At 39.4% G+C, this 19,023-nt stretch overlaps 1 protein-coding gene across 7 annotated transcripts in view; it reads right to left on the reverse strand.

Moving 5' to 3' along the window:
- Window positions 1–19,023, reverse strand: part of GLIS3 (GLIS family zinc finger 3) — a 621,575-nt gene that overhangs the window by 503,936 nt on the left and 98,616 nt on the right. For all 7 annotated transcript variants that reach the window (XM_055311375.1, XM_055311377.1, XM_055311373.1 and 4 more), the window contains one exon: window positions 7,312–7,480. The gene's annotated coding sequence lies outside the window, so the exon portion shown is untranslated. The remainder of the gene's footprint in view (window positions 1–7,311; window positions 7,481–19,023) is intronic.

The raw sequence follows: 19,023 nt of genomic DNA on the forward strand, positions 1-19,023 counted from the left end.
TTAATACAGTACTGTGACCATCTAATGTAAAAATCTGCTGACTCAGAAAAATTTCCCTGGTGACAAGATGTAGAAGAGCAGTAATTGGTGAGTCAGGAGGCCTGTGTCTGAAAGTCATGGGCCATGTGATCTTGAACAAGTCATTGCTCCATTTCCCCATCTGTTTGTTATCAATAGACCACAGCAGGACATCAAAGTGGGGTCATAATAGGAATAGAAAACAATACTTCTCTGGCTTTAGCCAACTGCAAAATCCCCTCCCTGCTCTAATTTTGGGAGCCTCCAAACAGTATATCATCTCAATTCAAAATAAGTACTTTTCATTGACGTGTAGCATGCATGGCTTTCCTCCTCTTTGGCCCGTATCCTTCAGAGATCCCTGTGGCCAAGGTTATCCACTAACCCCCTACTGCTGGTGCAACTGGCAAGGCTCCACAGAGCCAAAGCCACCATGCCACACCAGGCCACCAATACTCAGAGTGTCAGTCCTAGGTCAGGGCCCTCAATACCTTGGTATCATTGCTTCCACTACTGGTGCCTAACTGTGACATGTGCAGTAGGGTGTTTATAGAAGCACCACTGCTCTGAATGCTCACACATACCCTGCAAACTAGATATAATAACTTCCATTTTATGGAAGAGGAAAATGAGGCTCAGAAAGATTAGATGGGAAAACCAAGACCACAAAACCTGTAAGTGGCAAAGCCAGGATTTGGACCCAGGTCCATGTGCCATTACACCAAGCTACCACTTAAGGGAAACGTGGAGCTCTAGCTAATCAAAGTTAATATCCCAAGTCCTTTACAAGGTGTGCATTATTTCCTTTAGTGAGTGAGCCCTTATGATAGTAGATAGATGAACATACAAATTGCACTATATATTTGTTAAGGGGATCCCTGGGTGGCGCAGCGGTTTAGCGCCTGCCTTTGGCCCAGGGCGCGATCCTGGAGACCCGGGATCGAATCCCACGTCGGGTTCCTGGTGCATGGAGCCTGCTTCTCCCTCTGCCTGTGTGTCTGCCTCTCTCTCTCTCTCTCTGTGTGTGTGTGTGTGTGACTATCATAAATAAATAAATAAATAAATAAATAAATAAATAAATAAATAAATAAATTATATATTTGTTAAAAGATCTGTGAAAAGAGGTCTACAAAATTATCTGTCAACTATATATAGAAATACTTGTATAAATAGATCAGGAATACATTAAACTCCCAGAGAAAAACAGACCAAGTTAACAGATAATTCTCAGGGGACGAACTATAAATGGTTAATATCTATGTAAAAATCCAGCATTACTAGTAAATATCTTCAAATGCACTAAAATGAGTTTTTTTTTTTACCTCTGAAATTAGAAAAGAAAAATACTCAAAGTTGGTAGTGCCACTGGCTTCCAGGACACAAATTGGTACAATTTCCCAAAAAATGATCTCGCAATTACTTAGCAAAAGTCTTATCTTTTCTTTTCAAATTTTTTATTTAAATTCTAGTTAGTTAGCAAGCAGTACAATATTGGTTCCAGGAGTAGAATTCAGTGGTTCATCACTTCCACTGAACACCCAGTGCTCATCACAACAAGTGCCCTCCTTATTAATGCCCATCATCCATCTAGCCCATCGCCCACCCATCCTCGGTTTGTTCTCTATCTTTAAAGCATAAATCCTTTAACCAAAAATTCTCATTGTAGGATTTAGTGCTGAAAAAATCATCAGAAACTTTTTAAAAGACTTATCTACAAGAACATTCATCAAAGTGTTAATTATTATAAAAATCAAAAAATATAAATTATCTAAAAATCAGAAAATGGTTAATTAAATGCAGCCATATGACTGGATACCATGCAGTTATTAAAGTGATATAGTCAAAAAGATTAATGACAGGGAAAAGTTCTTATATCACCATTAATTTGAAAATAAAAATACTAAATTGTTTTAGTTTAATTAATACTTTTGAGTTTAAAAGACTGAAGGCAATATTTGCCAATGATTCTGAACATTTCAAATGTTTTCTGCAATGATGTGTATTTCATTTATAACCAGGAAAATACAGCTAACAAAACTTCAGATGCCTGCACGTCTTTTTTTTTTTTTTTCCTAACATGCTGAGTTGGATGAGGGTCTCCAGCAACACAGAACTAAAAGAACATGGTGGATCCCTCCTGAGCAATCATTTTGGCTCTCTTTCTTTCATATCACAAAGCCAGATAGCTGCTGAACAACATAAATAGCAGTAATAATAGAAACAGTAGCAGCTAGTTTTGAGTCTTTACTCAGTGCCAGGTTCTACACTCAGCTCTTTACTTATACTGTATCATTCAATTTTCACAAAACCATATGAGACATACAGCACCTTACCTGAAAGATTGAAGACAATCTCAGGGAGATGAAAATACTTGCCCCAAACCTCAGAGTTAATGTGTGCCTAAGCAGGGGCTAGAAACCAAATAGGACTCTCCAGAATGCTTTGCCATTTCCCTAATGTCTGACTGGTAAGGGTTAGAAAGAAAATTCATTGGATTTCTTTTTTTGGAAATACAAAAATTATATTTATCCATACCATGACTTCTTTTCATAGAAGTCAAGACACTCAATTCTAAGCCTGTCTCTTTTCCTAAAAAGCCAAGAGACACTGAACAAGTCATATCCCGTCTGAGATTCTATTACCCCTAGGTTTTGAAGGTTTAGCTGATTAAAACACAGCTTGCTAAGTCATTCTCCAGACCTACCTAATGGGCCTTTTGGGGGTTGAGTCTAGCATATATTTTATTCTTATTCAGAAGAGTTCATCTCTGGGCTGGTATTTCGGAACCAACATATTAAATAATCTAGGAGGTATCTTTCCTATCCACCAATTACTGCATGGTTGAAGCCTCAGGCTTGAAATCAAGACATAGCCACCATTGGATTTCAGACAAATCTGAGATGATGGGCATAAAATACTGAAGATGGGTCCACTGGGGATCAGTCTGCATGAGTAGAACTCAGGAGAGAGACAAATCAGGAGAAAGCAGTGTGAGTCCTGGACAATGGTCCCTGCAGCCAGCCCCAAGGACAAGGGTCTGAATTCCAGGGAAGAGGTACAGAGAGTGAAGGAACCAAAGGGGTCACTTCACAGTATCACCTAACAAGCTTTTGAAAAATACTGTTAACTGGGTCCTACCTCCAGATCCTTACTTAATTGGTTTGGAGTATGTGCCTGAGCGTTGAGATTTTTTTTTAAAAGATTGTACTTATTTATTTATTCATGAGACACAAAGAAAGAGGCAGACATAGACAGAGGGAGTAGCAGCCTCCCTATGGGAAGCCCAATGCAGGACTCGATCCCAGGACCCAGGGATCATGACCAGAGCCAAAGGCAGTGCTCAATCACTGAGCCACCCAGGCTTGGGATTTTTAAAAGCTTCCTAAGTGGTTCCATTTTGAAGCTAAGGTTGAGATTCTGCATTAGGAAACAAGACACAAAGCCCTCAAAATGAGGTGGCTTTATGTATTATAGATGTACCCTTAAAATGGTTGAAAATTGGTATTTCAAGGACCCTCCTGGTGATTCACAAGAAAAAATAATCATCTTTTGGGTCTAGAAACAATTGAGATTCTCAATACCATACTTCCTCAATACATTTCAGGGAATAAACTCCAAAGCTCAGTCATATTTCAGTAGCTTATTCGGCTTCTGAGTTTGGTTGCATAGAAAGGATCCGGTCTCTGAGTGTATGAGTCACATGAAGCCTATCCTAACAGACTGGATTTTTCTTCTTCACTGAAGTGAGTGAAGTGGTCTGTTGTTTTGTCACTGCCTAGCTAAAGCCAGTGGGAGGATGCCAGTTATCATTTGAAGAAAAGGTATCGTTTTGAAGTACCAGAGACAGCGGATGAATTGTATTCACGAAGTAGATGTTTCATTCTACTTTTTAATTTGCTCCTGTTTGAGTTAACAGAGAGTTTCATCTTTATTTTTAAAGAATGACATTTACACAGCCGCTCAAACTGCCAATCTGTTACATAAACAGCCTTGTTTTCCAAAAGGCTGGCACCGCCTAGAGGCCAAATACGTGCAGCATTTTGGATTGCTCTGGGGAAGGAGTCTTCAACCTGCTGCCTTCAGCCACTTGTGATCTCTAACTGTAAAGTAACCCAGGGCTCAGTCCTTAGGCCTCTTCTTCAATCCTCCCTTAAATTCACTCCCATGGTGTCCTCATCTAGTCTCCTGGCTTTAAATCTGCTAACGATTCCAAATTTCGCTGTAAGTCTCAACCTCTCCCACATATTCTAGATTCCAATAACCAAGCGCTAGTCCACAGTGTCATCTGGTTAACCATCAGGCATCTCCAACCTGATCTGTCCACACTAAATTCTGATCTTTCCACCTAAAATCCACCCCTTCTACAATCCTCCTCAACACACCAGGTAGCATTTCTCCTTCTGGTTCCTCAGGCCAGAATTCCTTGTCTCTTCTCTTCCTCTTAGGTTGTCAAAGCTCATCCATTAGCAATCTTGTTGGCTCTACCTTCAGAATATATCCAGAATTCATATTTCTCACTGTCTCTTCACTACTGCCAACTCTGGTCTAATTCTTATCTGTACATGAATCATGGCATTAGTCACCTGGCTGGTCTCTTCCTTCCAGACTTTGCTTCCCTTCAGTCTATTCTCAATACAACAACCAGAATGATGCCTGTAAGCCAAAGTCAAATTAGGTTACTTCTCCATTCAAAAGTGTGCAGGAATTTCTACCTCAGAGTAAAAGCCAAAGTACTTACAAGGTCCTGTACAATCTACTCTCACTGGGACGCCTGGGTGGCTCAGTGGTTGAGCGTCTGCCTTTGGCTCAGGCCCTGATCCCAGGATCCGGAATCGAGTCCCACATCTGGTTCCCTGCAAGGAGCCTGCTTCTCCCTCTGCCTATGTCTCTGCCTCTCTCTCTCTGTCTCTCATGAATGAATGAATGAATGAATGAATGAATGAATAAATAAATAAATAAATAAATCTTAAAAAAAAAAACTACTCTCACCATTTCCTGCCATGTCCCACTGTTACCTGACTGACCTCATCTCCTACCTTTTCATTCTGCTTCATTCTCCTTCCTTCATTCTGCTCTTATTAAAACACCCTTAGCCAGTTCCCTCACCCACTCCAAGTATTTATGGAAATAATGCCTTTTCAGTAGGGCCTTCTATAATAATTCTAGTAAAAAAAAAATTATGAACCCACCCCCAAGCCCACCTCTTCATGACATCTAACTCCTTACTTTTTTTGCTCCATACATTTTTTGTTTACCAGTGGACATGTATTTTATATATTATTTATTGTCTGGTTCTCTCAAAATAATGCAAGCTCATGATGTCATTTTGCTGGAACAGTAGGTGCTCAGTAAGTATTTTTGAGTATATCTTATTAATTCTAATACTCACTACCCCTCACCCCACCAACTGGGGCTTTGACCTGCAGAAGAGGAACCAGCACCCACTTACCTCATCACTTGCCACTGTTCCTCATTTTCCCCTTCCTTAAAGACTTTAAGTGTGGCAAACTGCATAGAGCAATTTATCTCCACTTCTCAAACTCATTTTCCAAGTAAAATATCAATAGTAAGTAAAATATCAATAGATAGTATTTAAAATTTAAAAGTCAAAGTTACGTGTAATTCTGGAATATGGCAGAAGATAAAGCAGAGTTGAGTGGTTGCCTCCAGAGAGTAAGAATTGGGGATAGGGAGGAATAAGAGATTATGCTGTTGGGTTTGTTTTGTTCTGTTTTTTAAGTTTTGGGGTACATTTTGCAAAAATTTAAAAGAGGTAAAATACAGCAACAGAAGAATATTTCAAACCAGTGAGATCTAGGAGACAAGAAATAAACACAGAAAGACTGAACAGTACAATCAACTCACTTGTTTTAATTGCTAAAGAACCTGACATCCACTGAATGAAAGACATAAAAATCAATCATGTACATGACTGCAAAGAAAATCTCAAGAAAATATGGCAAGTAGAGATTTTACAAATCTCTTTCTCTATTAAAAATCCAGTAAGATTAGGAATAAATGATATATAAAAGGAGCTTTAGAAATTCAGAAATTCCTTTTCTCTCTTGACGGAGCTAACTTTCAACAGCACTTTCTCCCTGGGGACACAATACATAAAAAGCTTCATTTGACAGTCAAAGCTCAGCGATGACTTTGGTGTTCTAGCTAGTGACTGCCTTGCCCCTGAAGCACTGAGATTCATTGATTAAAAGGATGTGGAGCCATATGGCATCTTGATTTAAGGGGAATAAAAAATACATTAAATAATTCCTAAAATATCATCTCCATTATTCATTAGTGTGGTCATTACTTTAAATCCAGAGCCACAAAATGCCATTCAACTTGATGGGAAGGACCAGAATTGCCAATCTCAGTTGCACCTCTATGAGCATCTTTGGTCAGCATCTCTGAAAGGACTGATGAGCAATGAAGCAGTAAGAGTCATCCAATTGCTAAAAAAACGTCTTTAAAGTATCTGGATGAGTGCTTCTCAAAGTTATGTATCCGTTAAAATGCATGTTCCTGGGCTTACCCCTGCCCAACTGAATCAGAACATGTGGAGAAATAAAAAAATCTAGTTTACTGATAGGCTTTTTTGCTGTTTTTGAAAACTACTGATTTACATAATCCACTAAAATCAATCCCCTAATAATCCAGAGTGAACTAAAATCACAGAAGGAAATGGACTTAGCATAGTAGCTCCCCTTTTTGTTGGGGGGTGGGGAGGGTCTACTGCTTTACAACTTAATTAAAATGAAAGTCTTAAGAATAACTACCTGACAGGCATGACACACAACTATTATACTAGGTTATCTTTTATAATACTGACCTTGACTCACTAGACATTCTAGTAAAGGAAACGATAGAGTTTCAGCTTGACATGGAACATCTGCCTTCCATCCACATTTCTCATGTTATGTCAACCATTTCCCAGCACTGGATCTCCAGCCAGTGTCCCACACGTGCAGGACGGGTATTCCCACCCCAATAGTTCACTACCCAGGAGGATCCTCAAAAAGAGTACCTTCCCAAGTTAGGCAAGATATTTCACAAAATAATAAAATGCTGTTCATGAATCTCTTAATTGGTAATTTAACTTCTAAGATGTTCTAATATTTCTCAGACTAATATGAAGAGATGTTTAGACCAGTGTGCTAGGTGCAGCATAACTTACATAAGCAAAAATTTAGAATCAGTCTAAGTAGCTGTAATGATTGGAGTTAAGTGTGTCTGCATATAAGAGAACATTTAAAACAATCATCATTTAACCAAAAAAATATATTTTTCCCTCACCTGGAATAAGTTCAGAGGAAGAAGGCCATCCAGGGTTGATACGGCATCTTCATCTCAGTAACCAAGGTTCCTGTCTTGCCAGTTCACCATCCTCAGGAAGTGGTTTCCATCCTTCAAGGCCCACTGCACAGCCATGTTTGCTACGTCCTTCCAGATACCCACTCACCACCTGGGACAGCAAAGGGAAAATAGGTGGAAATCTGAGCAACCAGCCAGGTTTAAATCAAGGACAAATATTAAGCTTTAAGGGACACATTGCACTGGACTAGGTTTACTGGATTCAACTTAAAATTAAGATTTTTCTTCCAACTTCTATATGGATGGGAACTACTCATGACGTTTGAATGATAGAAAATTTCTTTAAACTACATTTTCTCTGTTCACCTGAGTACAGTGAGAGTAAATTCACAATTCTACTATGTGGTATCTCTGAACATTTAAAAAACTTTAAAGTCTTCTTCAGATGGCTTTATCATCTCAGTTTTAGAGGTAAAGGACTGATTTTCCCTTCCAAAGTGTGAGACAAAAGGATCCCACCTCCGGTGTTCCTCTTAAGTCAAATGGTATCTTCCTCCTGGGCCACAGAGGAAGTGGAGTCCATATGTCTCCCTCACTGTCTCTCCTGCCTCGTCTACCCACAGTGTCCTCGGGTCAATAAAGGTCAGTTTTTCTTTTACTTCCTCCTCCTCTCTCTCTGGACTTCCCTTAGTACCAGGACCAGCTACATAATTTTTGGAGCCCAGTGCAAAATGAATCAGGGCCCCTTGTTCAAAAATTATTAGGAAAAAAAATTATTAGGAACTTCAAGATGATAACAGCGGAACATTAAACCAAGTACAGAGCCCTTCTAAGCATGGTGCCGTGCGGCTGTACAAGCTGTATGTCTATTTAGCTGGTCCTATAGCTGGCCCCACCTCTACCCAATGCCTTGAAGTGGTAGCTTTGGGGCTTTCACTCTCCCTACATAACTTCCTCCTTTCTGATTCTGGCTTACCATTTAGACCTTAGAGCTGATTAGAATAACTTCTCTAGATGTAAAGGAGGTCTGGACTTCAAGCTTACTTTCTTGCTGTGGAAATCGAACAAAATTTAACCCAATGATAAAAGCTGATTAATATCTTTTTAGAAAATAGTGGGTGTTTCCCACCTCTTTCCTAGAAGCCGTGCCAATCACACTACAGCGCAGGGTAAAAGATTTTCAGGATAGGACAACAAAATATCTGAAAACATTTTTAAAATAGTATTCTTGTCACAAAGAAAAGAAATACAAATCCCAAACCTAAGAATATGAGCTTATAAAACAACAACTGGATTTGAAAAAAAAAAACTGAGTAAAAATCCAAAAATGAAAATATGCTCATTAAAAAAAAACTGAAAACAGGATTAGTGAAATGAGAACTTAAAAAGTAAGAGCAAACATAGCCTGGAGCAATAAAGAAAATTAAGAATAAGATGTTGGGGTGCATGGGTGACTCAGTCAGTAAAGCATCCAACTCTTGGTTTCGGATCAGGTCAGGATCTCAGGGCCATGAGATCACGCCCCATGTCGGGCTCTGCACTCAGCACAGTCCCACTTAAGATTCTCTCTCTTCCCCCCTTTCCCTCTGGCCCTCCCCACTCCACTCTTGCTCTCTCTCGTTTCTCTCTTAAAAAAAAAAAAGATTATGAACAAGATGCTAAGAGACACGGAGGAAAGAAAGGAGACAGTTCAGTATATTCTTAGTTGAAATTCCAGAAAAATGTAATGGAGAAATCTGGAAAAAAGGCAATAGACAATTGATAAGAATTTACCGAATCAAAAGAATTAAATAAGTAAAAAGTCATGAGCATGATAAATAAGAACAATTTCAAACACACTATAGCGAAACTACAGAATATTCAAAGAAAATCTGCAAATCAAACCAAGAAGGCAGATTATCTTAAATTGAAAACCCCCACATTCAGCCTGGCTGCAGACTAGCTGCAGAAGCAACAGATGCCAAAAGAGAAAAATTCCATCCTCACAGTTGTTCAAGGGAGAAAACTGACACAACAGAATCCTACCTACAGATAAGTAATCGTGTAGGAGTGAAAGTAATATAAGTACATTTTTCATATGTCCCAAACCCAACATGCAAGATAGACTCCAGCAAGAAAGAACAGGAAGTCAGAATGAAAGATGACATTCGAGAGCAATGGTAAGAAAAGAAAAAGAAAACTGGTATAGAATATGCTAACTAACAATTACAACCATTCTTTAAGAACAAGGTAGAACTAAAACTCCAGACAATAGTAATACGGGAGGTTAAAGAGCATTCTTTGCAACAGGAAAAAAACTAGGCTAAATTTCTCATCTGTTTAGAAGAACAGAAATTAACTTTAATATTTATTTTAAGGGACACATGGGAGGCCCAACAGTTGAGCATCTGCTTTCGTCCCGGGTCGTGATCCTGGGGTCCTGGGATCATGTCCCACATTGGGCTCCCCGCGGGGAGCCTGCTTCTCCCTCTGCCTGTGTCTCTGCCTCCCTCTGCCTCTATTCTCTCATGAATGAATGAATGAATGAATAAATAAATAAATAAATAAATCTTTTTTAAAATATATATTTATTTTACAATACCATGAGTTGTGTGTAACCATATTGTTAAAGGTATGTACTAAGGGGCTAGAAATAGAATGTGTTAACTTTCTTTTTTTTTTAATAAATTAATTTTTATTGGTGTTCAGTTTACCAACATACAGAATAACACCCAGTGCTCATCCCGTCAAGTGTCCCCCTCAGTGCCCATCACCCATTCACCCCCACCCCCCGCCCTCCTCCCTGTGTTAACTTTCAAAGTAGGAGAGAAGGGGAAAGAGAGAAAATTTGACCACTCCATTGAAGGCAGATGGGGGGGAAGCAAACAAAATCGAAAAACAAAAGCAAACAGAAACAAACTAAAATGGTACAAGTAATTCCAAATAGGTCATATACCATAAATAATAAGACTCATTCACTAACAGATCTTCGCAGGTAAGTCAATGTTGATTGAGAAAAGTAACGTATGCAATATGATATATTCAAAGAAAGACATGGGGTAAAATGTCCCTCATATACATTTAAAACGCACACATATGCTAGTACATACTGTCCTTTGATATGTAAGAATGCACATTAAAAGTATTGAAATACATTTTAAGAATGCACCTTAAACTCAACTGTCTTTGGAATGGGACAAAACAGAATAAGGAACAAAAAGGACTTCGATTTTACCTGAAATGTTTTACATTTTAATTTAAAAAAAAAAGACCAAAAGCAAACATAATAAAATACTATTGGACAGTGGGTATATAAGTTGTTTCCTATTCTTCATACTGTTCAGTACTTTTTAAATTTCAAAAGTAAAAACTAACAAAATATAAATCAAGATGGGGTAAAGGGAGTGAGGAGAAATCACTTACATATCTCTGAAAATATTGTTTAGTGTTTGAGTGCTTAATATAAGTATTAAGATACACATTTAAAAACACAAAAATACACTTCTCTAAAAAACTGAGAATTCTTTATTATTCAGATTTTGAACTTTCCACTTAATTGGTCAGAATCAGTATAGTTTTCACAGGGGAAAAGAGCAAAAAGTATGTAATCTGGGTTGCCTAATGATGGACATCAAAGGATAATGAAAGATTTTGTTTTGAACAAAATATGGTTCCTTGAACTAGGGAGCAGAAAGTGGTAGCCAAAGGACTTCTGTCATTTATTGATGAGCTTTAGGTTTTTAAAATTAGTTTCTGAGCCTCTTCAAAGAATCCAATTTTATCTCAGAGCTAGAAATCTGGAGTACAGAGTTGTCATTTTCAGAGAAAATGAATGCACAGTTTTCTTTAAAAAAAAAAGTCAGGATTCTTCTGAATCTGGACAAAAAATTAAAATTATACTGCTTCTACTTGAGTTATGTTTTGGATCTAAGAAGTTTGATTTAATCTTCATAGGGTTAATAGTTGTTCTTGATTAAAAAATAAATGAGACCATTTTGTAAAATATCCTCCTTTTCATAAAGTTAAGCGTTCAGTGTAAGTTTGAACTATCGTGTCCATGAAGTCAGATTCACAACTACAGGAGATCTTTGTAGTTATAAAAGAAGCTTGTCTCACTTCACCCTATTCCTTCTTTAAATAAAAAATGCAGCCATTGTATTGAGCTTTGCTAACATCAGTAAAGCTCAGGCAACACCCAGAAGTGCCCTCTTTGGGGTGGCTGACTGATTTTCTCAAGGTCATGCAGGGATATGGCTCAGGAACAAGGGGAAAACCTGAGGTTTGCCTGTGACTAGTAAACTTATACTGGGCTCTTTGTGTGAAATCCCTTGGTCACCAATCTCCAAATTAAAAATAGTTCACAATTCACCACGAGTCCTTTATGGCCTGTGAGAGCATGGGAATATGAGCGGCTGAGGGATGGTGGGGCATATTCTAGGTAAACCCAAGAACCTTTCCTCAAGCTCAGTACTAAAGAGCACAGATGGTAACCAAGTAGCCTGTTCCACTTATAGATGACCATTAAAGTGAATTCTGTCCTGGGTTAAGCTGTCTCTGTGTAGGGAGACCACTCACAGGCTTTAATGGACATGGAAATTATCAGGATAGAGGCACCCAGAGGGGAGATGACCAGGCCCAAGGCAGGCCTGAAGGGCTAGGTGTGGTGTTGAGCATTCAGCTTACCTTGGTGCCTTCATGCCAAGAGACTCTGGAAAATAACATTCAGGTGGAATAGTCCAAAGAATAAACTGTGGCCATAAATTAATGTTCTCAAGCACTGGTCAAAAGTGAATCCTCTTTGGTGAATCTTAGATTTTGTGAACATATCACATGATACACAAAACAAGTTCTGTTTTTTATACATTTAGCAGGTGTAAGTAACAACCCTTCGAGCTGAAATATAGGGTCCCTGCACTCCTTAAGAGCTCCAGTCCTTAATGGTTTGTTGCTTCACCAGTTCAATCAGGAGGTTAGTTAGCTCTTTGGAAAGTTATGTCAGCCTGAGTATGGTGGCCACCAAAACGTGGTTTTATCTTTGATCACTGAATGAACAAACACAACTTGCCCCAACCTCTCTGTTTCCTCCAACTCTGAGAAGCATCCTGTTCTGACATCCCTATGCCATTAAAGGTTAATACTGTTGAGGCAAAGGTGACCAGACTTCTGTGCCCCACCAATCAGGTAAAACCACAGGTTGGGTGCAGACTTCTGTGGCCAAGCAACCCCTCAAAGCCTCCACTGTCTTCATGCACATGAAACTGCTTGCTATCTGATCTGCTTTTGTGAAGTCTCAGGCCTCTGACCTCAGGCAGCCTTCTTTAAAAGATGAGGAGGAGGTGTGAGAGTTCACTGGCACCAAAGCTAACTGAGCCTCAGCATTCCAAAGTTCAGGGGCCAGGGTTTTATCTCTGGGCTCAGCCCCGCTCAGAAAGAACTAAGGCATTTCCAGAACTGTCTCTGGGTATTGGCCCAAGGGCAGCATGAGTATCTGTGTGTATGTTACCAGCAAAACTGGGGACTACATTCTGATTCCTCACCTAAGATTCTCCAACATCAAGAAGTTACCAAAACGCATCTTAATTTGGAGTAGGATGGAGTCTAAGAGGTTCCTGACACAGACCTAGACCCCTCCCCTAAACAGCACAGCAGAATAGTACTCAGTTGTTTCTCCTGGGGCCTGCTTACCCCCTGCACGAGAAGTATGTTCTGAATTATATGTGATGTCCTTAGTTTGGTGCCTGTAGCTGTTGAGTTGTTTTTATTTCTCACAGTCTCAACTGTGCCACTTCAGGAAAACAGACTGGCTAAGAGCACTTTCCAAAAGAGTATTCTGCTAAACTCACAGGTCGGACAATGACAAGCAAACGTATATGAATGAAATCAAGGGCCTCAGTTGAAATTCCAAACTTCCTAAGCATTTTGTGAATAAGATTCAGTTAATACCCTTCAACCAGGACACCTCTCTTTATGCTGTGGGAAGAATGAGAGCACACCCTATTTCGTGGGCCTGAGGTTCCTAGCCAGAGTCACTTTCCTGAATGAGTAGGTAATGGTTCCTTTCCCTTTTTCTGTATTTAACACATAGCTTTACACTCTGGCCTGGAATCTTAACTTTTTATAGTCAATATTGCCTATAATAACTGCCTGCCCTCGAGAACCCATCTGCCCCATCTCATTGAGGCCAAAATCCCAATGCACAGAGTTGCCCTACACAGTTAAGTCAGTGGCATTCATGCAAAGCAATGCACCATTCACAGGGTTTTCTCAGGCCTCTCTCACTGTGATCCTGGAACCAGAACAATTTCACTCTGCTACTTATCGGCCATAAGATCATGGATCAGATACTTAACCTCCTTGAGTCTTAGATGGGCCTTAGGAAAAACCCAAGAATTTTACAGGGCTCACATTAGGCAGCATCTATTTAGGCAATGTACCTAGAATACTAATGCCTGATACAGTATAGATTCTAATAAACTACAGATGTCACTACAAGTATCAAATACAAGCTCTTCCAAGAGCAAAGTTATTAATACCTTGATACTTTGTAACAGTAGCTAGGCTAGCTCAAAACCAAGTACAGAATCAAGTGGGAGCTAGACAGAACTAATGACACTTTATAGCCCAGGAACTGTAAGAAGGTTCTCAGAATAGAAGGGTAGGAAGAACCAAAAATAAGCCTTACCACACCTTTATAATCTGACCCTCCATATGTACCCTATCCTAACGAGAGATATTGACTCAGTGAAAGAGCTAGAGACATTGACTCAGTAAAACTGTTTGCCTAATATCATGCAGTTAGTTGAGGAAGAACTAGAATTAGAACCTATATAACTCTATTTCCAGCCCTGGGCTCTTTTCCTCAGATGATGAGGAGATAAAGGGATCAGTGGCAGCAAAACACTAGATCAGGAATCAAAAACTTACTTTTAAAGAAAGGAGTATTGGGAAATTCCTAAGGGCAATGAAATGTTCTGTATCTTGATTGGTGTGTTGGCTATGGTTACATAGATACATACATTTGTCGAAACACATCAGCTGGGGGCGCCTGGGTGGTTCAGCCAGTAAGTGTCTGCCTTTGGCTCAGCTCATGATCCCAGGGTCCTGGGATGGAGCCATAGCTCCCTGCTTAGTGGGGGGAGTCTGCTTTTCACTCTGCTTCTCCCCTGGCTTGTGCTCTCTCTCCCTCACTCTCTCTCTCAAATTAAAAAAAAAACATGCATGAGCTGGTACTTCAGTTCCAAGCATTTTATGGCATGCAAATTACACCTCAGTTACATTAGTTTAAAAACATAAGTATACTTTCCAGTCCCAGCTCTGATACTAATGAGCTGGGTGGTCTTGGCCAACTCAGTTCCCCTCTTTGGGCCTGTTTTCTTGTCTTTATGATGAAGAGTTATAATTAGACAAAACCTAACATCCCTTCCAGCTCAACACTGATATGATAAACAAGACCTCTTCCCTTCATTACAGCCTCTATTTTATGCCCACTGGGCCTAGCAGCAGGCTCAGAAAGAATGGCATACAATTTAGGGGGAGTGGGCAGTAACTAGTGGGCAGGAATCTAGTGTCTTTCTACTGCATCATTAACTTTCCAGCCACACTTTAAAGAACATGACTGGTTTTCCACAGGGATCTAGCAATGTAACATGATTGAGCTTTGGGATGAGGATGATCTGCCCCCCGACAAGTTGTATCTGCCACCAGAGATAACAACTTTCACATGGAGAGTGGAGAGAATGTTTCCTGGACAATGGGAATGACTGACAGATATTAAACGGGAGGAAATTGAAGGCTCTGCCAAGTTTCATGATAAAATGCTATTTCTCACGGTAAGGTCAAGCTGTCTCTAGTGCAGCTACTGCTTTTATAATACAAAGGGAACACGGCAGATTCAACAGAGTGCATCAGGCTTTGCAAAGAGTATATGATCAAAGGCCACTTGTTTCATTTATAAATGAAATTGAATGACTATTACAGCAATAAAAATCATCAAGGATAAATTTGGAATTTGCTGATGAACTAAAAGCTCAGAAACATCAGTAAGAAAATCTCTAAAGGTTTGATCCCAAAGCCCTTTGGATGTAAAATGCCCACTGATGTTTTCAAGATTACATATGTAAAAGGAAGGTTAAATTGGACTTTCATGGGAGAGCATTATGCCAGTAGCTACAGTTGGCATTATTATAACATATTAATGAGGGCCTTAAAAGGTGGAATATATTCACTGGCATTAAGTCTTATGGTTCCCAAAGAATAAGAATCTAAAAACAAAATTCAATGTGTATGAATCATTGAGTATTAGTGCATTTACTTATGCAAATTGGACAGAAATAAAAGTCATATTTTAGTCTCAAGTTGCATTTAGAAGTAGAATAGCATTTGTTTCTCATTTTTAATCTTTAGGGAACAATCCTGGTTAGTTTTATGTGTCAACTAGACTGGACCACAGGGTATTCAGATGTTTGATTAAAATGTTATTCTGAGTATGTCTGTATGCTTCTGGATGAGATTACCATTGGAACTACTAGACTGAGTAAAGCAGATTGCCCTCCTCAATGTGGGTAGGCACCATCCAACCTGCTGAAGGCCTGAATAGAACAAAAGGCTAAAGTAAGAGAGTTTGCTTTCTCTGCCAGACTTTCTACAAACTGGGACATATAGCTCCTGCCTTCAGACTCAGACATGGACTAGAACTCATACCTCTGGTTCTCTAGTTGTCAGGCCTTTGGACTCAAACTCCAAATATAGCATCAGCTCTCCTGGGTCTTTAGCTTGACCACTACAAGCACTGGGAATTTTCACCATCCACAATCATGTAAGCAAATTCCTTATAATAATTCTCTCCAAAAAAATAAAATAAAATAAAATAAATCTCTCCATCCGTGTATATTGTGTATATACACACATATATACATGTATTCACATATACGTGTGTATAAATGGATACATACACAGAACCAGAAATATGTGTGTGTGTGTGTATATATATAGATAGATTTTTTTTTCTGAAGATCTCTAATATAGACCCCTTCAAGTATGTCATCAATTGATTCATGTTAACATCATTCAACATATTGGGAACAGGATATCAAAATTTACATTAAGCACAGCCTTTGATCCAGCATTTGTCCTTTTAGGAATTTATCCTACAGAAATACTTGGACATGCATGCAAAGAACTAAGTGTAAGGATCAGGGGCACCATGCTGTACATTGTCAGGTTCAGAGGCACCATGATCATTGAGGCTATGTCAATGGCTCCCCTGAAGCATGAAAAAAAGACATTCACTACTATGTTTTTTAAATGGCAAGTAACTCAGAACAATGAAATTTTCTACCATTGCAGGATGATCAAATAAGTTATGTTACATCTATATGATAGGAAAGTATGGATATTATGCCTTTGTTGAAAAAAAGTGAGGTCCATCTATATGATCTGATAAGGACCAATGTCTAAGTCAAGAAAACCAAGGGCAGAACAACATAGAGTATGTTCCTACATGTGTGCATATACATTTATGTCCTCACATACAAAGAAAATTTCTGGATTAATATAAACTATTAATACTAGTTGCTGCTAGAAAGTCATAGTGACAAGGAGTTCCACATTTAGTTGTATACCCTTTTTTAGTGTATGTGTTTACCATGGGCAAATATTGCTTTTGTAATTTAAAAAAAAATCTAGACTAATACAAAAGTCCATCCATTCATTCAGTAATTCAGGATTCTGGGGGCACCCAAGTGGCACAGTTGGTTAACCGTCTGCCTGCAGCTCAGATATGATCCCAGGGTCCTGCAATTGAGCCCCACATCAGGCTCCCTGCTCAGCAGTGAGTCTGCTTCTCCCTCTGTGCTCTCTTGCTCTCACTCTCTCTAATAAATATTTTTAAAAAATAATAAAAAACAGGGTTATGTACTGAGCAGTGTGCTAAGTACGTCCCCAAGGTGAAGGGCTCACTGTCCACAGAAATTCTCCACTTTGTTAGCGCACGTGTTGTTGCTGGTGTTACTGCAGTTGCTGTTGTGAATTTAATTCAGTAAATATTTTTGAGGCACCTACTATGTGCCAGCACTTTTCTAGGTGCTGAGGATATATTAGTGACCAAAAGACCTTTGCCTTCAGAGTTCTTACAATCTACCTACTGAGATAAAAAATGCTGCAGTCTCTGCAGAACATTCATGTGGCCATAACGTATTATCATACATGTGAACACTCTAGAAATGCTCTCAGAGGGAGGGCATGGGTGTGTGTATATGTGCACATGATGTGTGCATGTATACATCTGTGGCTGGGTGACATCTGGCTGGCATTCACATAAACAAACCTATACAGTAAGGCCTCTATTCAGAGCAGATGAGAAAGGTGTGTAAAAGGTCCCTATAACATGTAAAATCTCATTAACAACCAGAGTCATCTTACAGAACTCAATGTGAGCTCCCTCTGCTGCTATTGCCTCTCCCTCACTGTTCCAAACCCCTCCAGGACAGCTGCAATTCAGGGGACAGGTAGGGTTCTGAATCCCAGGCTGGTTGCAGTTTAAAAGATGGCTGGGTGCCTAAGTCCTTAAACCTGCCATTAGTCCAAACCTTGATATTTCCATCCGGTAAGACTACAGCAGCTTAGAGAGGAGACAGACCACCTCCTCATTCTGGACCATCATCCTAGTTACTGCCCTCTAGGGGTTGAAAGTTGGCTCCTCCTCACCAAATCAGGTGCTACTGTAGCTAATATTCCAATATCTACCAAACCCCAAATGTCCAGGAATGCCCACAGCTGTGCACACCCACAGACACACACATATGAATCTCCCCACACACCTGCTTCTTCACAACCTCCTGCTAGATCCACTGGTGGAGTGGCTGGAACTGGCATGTGACTCATCAGAGCTTCTATTTTCCTTCCTGCTTTGAGCTTGCAGATTCACCTGAACTGCTTTTGGAACCACTAGCCTAAGGCAGTCAGAAACAGCTACTTGTCTTCCTTTACAGCATAGATCAGGACAGATTCCTGATTGTTATTTCTATTGTACTGAGATTTAGCCCTAAAATCTTTCTGGCTGACTCCTTTGAGTAGTTACTGCTCACCTTTTGTCACCTTATAATGATTCCCTCCCATCTGCAGAAGAATAATATCTTCTAACCAGTGACAGACATGATAGACTCAATAAATGGTTTATTTAACACTTTGCAGAAAGAACTTAGGAGTACACACTACCCATAAGATGCCAAGACCCAGATATCCATTTAATTTTGGGACTAAAATTTATTTTAAAAGGTAGAGCTGCTTGCTTTGGCCCATGGGAGTACAATAAGCAGACATTGATTTCTGCTGAAATTAACATCAAGAATCATCGAGCTAAATAAAAAGTGCAGGCTGCCCTGGTCTCCACCTCAGTCAATATTTACCTTGAAAAATAATTAATCTTGATGTTAAGTAAAAGCAAGCACCAATGGATGTGTTATTATTTTTTCCATGAGGAGACAAATGTTGGAAAAATAAATACGTACATATATAATTTTAAAAGAATACCAGAATTGGCAAAAACTTAAATTACAAAAATTAAAGCCCATCTAAGATATTCCTCCATTTCCTGACAAAGTCATTCTGCCAACTTACTCACACTTACTCATTTGCCTTACATGAATAGGAGCCTTGCTCCTAAAGAGGCAGCAAGCTTCAAAACACTGGAGACATCACCTAAGCGTAGGACTGCCC

This window comes from Nyctereutes procyonoides, unplaced genomic scaffold (genome assembly GCF_905146905.1).
Source record: "Nyctereutes procyonoides isolate TBG_1078 unplaced genomic scaffold, NYPRO_anot_genome, whole genome shotgun sequence".
Taxonomy (NCBI): Eukaryota; Metazoa; Chordata; class Mammalia; order Carnivora; family Canidae; genus Nyctereutes; species Nyctereutes procyonoides.